Raw genomic sequence first — 6,229 nt, 5'->3', positions numbered from 1 at the left:
ATATTGAGATATGACATCCGGGGAGGGGCACAGCCTCAGGGTGGATAGATGCTTTCAGGGCAACATAATAACACAAACAACCTGTTTTTCAGCACCCCTAATTGCTGCGCTTTAATTGCATTAAGCAGAGAAATATCAATAAATCAATGGGCAAATGAACTGGGCAACTATGAGCAATGACTGTTTAGTGTTGCTCTGTATTATTCTATTGATGTCCCACTAACGGCCGTCCTTGAGATATTGAATGCTATTCAACCCAGGCGCTGACATCATAATAGAAGGCAGCGTTGAGCAGTCTGGCCGTGTAGACAGTCGGCCTCTGCGGCATGTTTTTCTCACTTGTAGACATGCTTTTGGAACCCTTGAGTGGCTCTAGTTTTATGAAGTGTACGTTGGGACTTTTATGTGAATAATAAAAAGTAATTTTATCTAAAAAGATTCAGTTTTTTCATACAATGTGCTGTCTTTATTTATAGCCAAGATTCACTGTGCAACTGATCTGTCCCTGATTGTCTCATAGCTGTGAGATCTGGTTATATGGAAGCATTTAATGACACAAGAAATTGTAAATATACACAAGACCATTACTGAATAATTCAAGAATGAAATGTTTCAACTTTCCATCACTATATGTATTCACATAAATATAAGACGGGGACTAGTTGTTGTTGTTATGACTGTAACATATTTAGGCATGAGTTCAATAACACAATTTGTTTCTTTGTTTTTACCAAGTCAAAATAGTCTTAGAATATATTTTTTAATCCTATCCTTTAACTACAATTAGGCCATACAATATCATTGTATTTTTAGGCTTTAGAGTGACATAATAAACTGCACAAATATATATTAATACAAGGCTCAAATATATGATGAACCTATATTTTATCAGTCTAAAAGTTGACCTGTGTTTTTAGACGAGTGCATATTTCAAAAAATGTTGGGAAAAGTTGTCACATTTCTTTTAAATTTTCAGGAATTAATTAATTAATAATAATATTTCATGAATTAATTCATTATAATATCTGTTGGCCAAAACTAGGTTTTGATTATTTTGTATATTATCGTTGAAAGTATTTCTGTTCTTTTTCTTGAATTGTTGTGTGCTTCATAAATGTTTTACTGTTTAAATTTGAATGTTTAAAGCCATCAAATAAAATAGGCTATTTAATGTCAGGTTCCAATTGTGACAACATGTGCTCAATATGCTGTATCTTTTTATTTTTCATGGGTAATAACATTGAAAATGTTCAATACATTTTTAGTTAAGACTTTAGTTTGTTTTATAAAAAAATATGCAGAGAAACATTCAAAAAATGCAATATAAAAATGTGACATTGTGCCCTATATATAGCTTATATTTTCATTTCAGGACAAAGAAACAGTGAGTGACCCTGTCTCACTAGTAATGAGTTTGAAAGAAAAGCTTTTAATGTTTGATATCTAGGGATATGTAAAAAGTCATGTGAGAGAATTTTGTCAGCTTGTTCTTGACCCACTATTTTTTAAAGAATTTGTATGATGTGTGTTGTAATAAAAGCTTTGATGGTTTTTTTTTCTGTGCAAGTTTATTTTAAGCCTGTTTTAGTGCACTTTCACCTTCATGTGAGTGTTTCAGACTGTTGACAATTGCCATTTTAATCCAATGTTCAAAGAATTTTTTATAGGATAGCAGGCTAATTCAAATATCAAAATATTTTGGCAGGTGTGATTTCTTTGTTGGTTTGTTTTCATAACCTCGGTGTCTCAAAGTATTATTAAGTAAAATCTTTGCTCTGCCGTCTGTTTGAAGATATAAATAGCGTGTACTGCCATCTAGTGGAGTAATTATGCAACAGTGTTTTTTCAATTGAACTGTAGACGCTGAATGTGCTAGTCCTTTAAACTTCTGACTAGCTGTTCCGCTCAGAATACACACATTTTTGTTATAATATTCAATCAATTAAAAGACTATAAAAAATCATAATTAAATTGTGTAATGGTGCTGTGGCTCAAAACAATTTTAAGGCCGCTGTTGATCTGTATCCACATGCGTGTTCTTCAGTTGTCACGCCATTTTGAGTAAACAAGAACAAAGAACAGCAAAAACGAGCAAAACATGTTGAAAATCAAGAATGCAAATAAGTGGATTTTTTCTCATATCATCCACACACTAGCTCGGTGGGAATCAGTCAGGCTTGTTCTCGGTGGCCCTCTTTTTCCCTGCTGTGAACAACATGCTCTGTCAGTGATTAGCAATAACAGACAATGGATGTAATTTCGGTAGGAGGGCACCCTTGCAATATCAGACCTTGCATAAGCACACACACAATCATTATTGTTGTTTGTGCCTCCTGTACACAGGTACATACAGTTTAAGACGTTTTTTTGACATTCCACAACTGAGTGATTTTGTATGCCAACAGATTCCTGCAAAGGCTCCTGCAATTGCAGATTTCTGCAGATGCTCAAGAAGGCCGTCACTGCAGTCTCCACTGTCTACATGCTGCACAGGTACACATGCTCCCTACTCCCGGGGCTGCTAATGTAATAGCTTTACATTGATTCTGTCCGACTAGATGGCTTGTTTTCATCCTTTTTAGGGAGCTGTGCCAAGGTTTAAGCCTCCTGTGATGTGAAAAGTGTGTGTCCTTTTCAGCACATTTCAAACAGATACTTCCTCACATGATACGATGGCTGAGAAGGGTATACTGTCCTCTGAAAGATTTCATTTTACCATCCAGTCAGCCATGTTGCCATGGTACCATGCATTTGTAACTGAAGCACTTTGAGTGGACTGACTCACGTCCTAATTATAAGAACCAGATCTTTACATCCCAGACGTCAAGACAACGTCTCTGAGAAGGTGAGGTGGAATAATGTTTTAGAAATAAGACAGAACACGTTTCCATGAGATCATGTGATCTGACAGACTCAAGGCCCCTCAGCAGCTATATATATCTATATTCAAATTTTAAACCTTTTATTGAAATTTTAAATATGTTGGTTTCATGTGTGTGTCTGGTTCAGGTATACCCTGTTATTGGGACAAAATGTCCCCACAAAGATGGCATTTCCATTTGGGGACATTTTTTGGTCTCCATGATGAAAACAGCTTATAAATCATACAAAGTGATGTTTTTTGAAAATGTAAAAATGCAGGAAGTTTTCAGTGATGGGTAGGTTTAGGGTTAGGAGATAGAATATACAGTTTGTAAAGTTTAAAGATCATTTATGTCAATGGAATTTCCCCATAAAACATGAAAACCCAATGTGTGTGTGTGTGTGTGTGTGTGTAGAGATTTACATGTTTAATTTAGATATAAATTTTAAATATGTTGGTCACCTTTATGTGTAATATGCACATAAATATATCCTTTGGACACCAACCAGATGGAAACACGTGTTTTGGGTAAATTGGAAAACTTTTGGGCTCTTTGTAACATATACTGAAGAGGATGATCACAAATTAAGATACTGCTGTGGTCAAAGGAGACATTCTTTGGCAGAGATAAAGAGAATATTGGCTCTATTGAAAGATCACAATTAGCCGCCTTTGATAAGACATCACTGAATTTTCTTGCTCATTAAAAAAATTAATTTTCAATGTGTGATTCATTTCATGACAAATTGTGGCCCGTTTAAAATAATAATAACATAATCTCTCACATTAAATGGTTATTATTAAGGCAGAAAAAAAAAATATGTTGAATTACTGATGACAATTTGCCTCATGTTCAATTCAAGCTCTGATTTTGTAGGTCATTAATGGTTTTTAATTGCAGTCTCTTTAATTTTATTGCATAAGCTACTTATTTTTCTGAGCATATTGGTTAATAATAGTTGCATTTTACCTATACAAAAAAAACTAGATTAACTGTATAATGTATAACTGTACATTTTTAACCTTGTCTGCTTGCTTTGATGTTTGAAAAACAATTATTTAAAGACTAATTGCAGATCCCAACTCTTTATTTGAAGTGCAAACCATTGCCTTTTAGGTTGTCCATTATACAGTTTCATCTCAAATTCTTCAGATCATTCGCATTCTGAAAATCTGAACATGAGCTGTGCTGAGCTCAAACTGTAGCCCTGAATTACAGCATTTAAACTGTATTTATGCTTCTATTGATTTCGTGACGCAAAAGTGAGTTAAATTCTCAATCTACACCTTGTCACTCACATCAATGAGATATTACACCACAGTAAATACATCTGAACCACAGCTATACCACAGTCTGCCTGAGCACAGATCCACTGATAACTATGATGGGAGTTGTTGGACTGATTCTTCACGCAGTCAAATCCAATGCCTTCTAATCTTCTCCTGCTTTTTCTGAATTATTCAAAGAGATCTTGAAGCAACAGAGACGTCTCGACAGCGAGCAAAGCTCCCTATGAGAGAGCTTCAGATAATGTGAAATGAATGATGAAATTCTGGGAGCTGAAATGAAAGACTGATGTGATGCATGTTCAAAGGTGGGGCCCGGGTCCCCAGGCCCCTGGGGGGGCTCAACGAGCCTCTTTTACCTTTTTTTTTTTTTTTTTTTTTTTTTTTAAACCAGGGATGAATGTGCTGTAACGTCTTTGGCAAAAATAACCAAAACCTATTTCCACATTCACGTGGCATGCGGGCATGTCAGGGAAAGAAACGACTCTTTGTCCAGCGTTGGGGGGAATCGCACAACTTTTCTTCTCATGTTTAAGGGAAAAAAGCTAGATTGAAATCTTAAGTCAATTAATAGATGAAACACATTTTTCTAAAATAGGTTACTCATTTTTGTAGGAAGCATTTAGGGGGCAATTTAGTTAATGCATGAAATAATTCACGCCATGATGTAATGTCCATTCCTTTTTATCTTGAAAGGAAACTGGCTTATCTGCCTTTAAATACAGTTAATAGCACATAAACAAACAAATAGCTTTAAATACCGTGATGTTCTTCGATTAATATTGATGACATGCTACTTGACCTTGGTACTTGAGTGTGATTAAATAAAACAATAAAAGGAATATGCGCATAATTATGTTTATAGTTCAGTACCTTGCAGTAAAACAAATATTAAACTTTTCTGTGAACTCAAAATGGAAATGTATTTTAGTACAGTTTGCATGCAACATGCTTGTAAATCATTGAAATCAAAAACCTGAAAGTTTTCCCAAAGTTAAAAGCAAAATTATAGATGTTGCAGTCTTGCCTGGTGACTGTAGCCATAGAAAGAAGTGTTTCAGATTTCTGCCCAGTCATCTCTCTCTCTCTGTGTGTGTGTGTGTGTGTGTGTGTGTGTGTGTGTGTGTGTGTGTGTGTGTGTGTGTGTGTGTGTGTGTGTGTGTGTGTGTGTGTGTGTGTGTGTGTGTGTGTGTGTGTGTGTGTGTGTGTGTGTGTGTGTCATACACTAATTCCCTATGCCTGTATTGTTAAATCAGACACTTATTTTGTGAAAAGTAAAAAATTAAAAGACAGGTGCAATTAGAACGCAACTAGATCATGGTGCTTGTCTATTATCAGTAACATTTTCTTTTTGAAATTATATTGGGCAATGAAAGTTCCTCCTCCACATGTACCGTTAACATCAATATAGCATGAGAAAATCTCCATGGATTTTCAAAGGCATGATCATCATTCCCATTCCCCATTGTGATCACAAATAAAGAATCCAAACATCTGAGAGCAATTGAAGTGTCTTGTGAAATCCATTCTTCCCACCAAGCATTGATTTATTATGTGAATTACAAATCAAATTTTTTTTTTTTTTTTTTTGCTTTTATTAAAAATCATGTGGTACAGGGTGGAATAACCATTAAAGGATTTCAGACTGTGCTGTAGATCATATGGTTTTATGTGTTTCCCATATAAGCATAATGGTATTACAGCAGTAGTCTAGTTTAAACAATTTATACACAGCGATGGCTCTGACGGAATCATTAGATGAACAAGAAGTTTCTTTTTGTTGAGTACAATGTCTAATGTGGTGATACTGTAAATTTCAGGAACATTACAGGGGGCTTCATATTATAGTATGATCAGTCTAACATTAGAATTAATTTATCAGGACACCTCTACATGGCACTAATGCAGTAGTCTAATGCAATTTCCACTGCACTTTGAGACCTTTTTGTTCACCGTCATATTTAAATAATTTTTTACTCTTAAACAGAATATGTCCACATATTAAATAAATCAGTAAAGCAAGTGAAATTAGTATTCTAAGAGAAACTTTGTTTATTTAATAATGGGTTAGCACATCAA

The sequence above is a fragment of the Chanodichthys erythropterus genome, chromosome 14, assembly GCF_024489055.1.
Source record: "Chanodichthys erythropterus isolate Z2021 chromosome 14, ASM2448905v1, whole genome shotgun sequence".
In the NCBI taxonomy this organism is placed as follows: Eukaryota; Metazoa; Chordata; class Actinopteri; order Cypriniformes; family Xenocyprididae; genus Chanodichthys; species Chanodichthys erythropterus.
The sequence above is the reverse complement of the archived record's forward strand: the minus strand, read 5'-3'. Positions refer to the sequence as shown.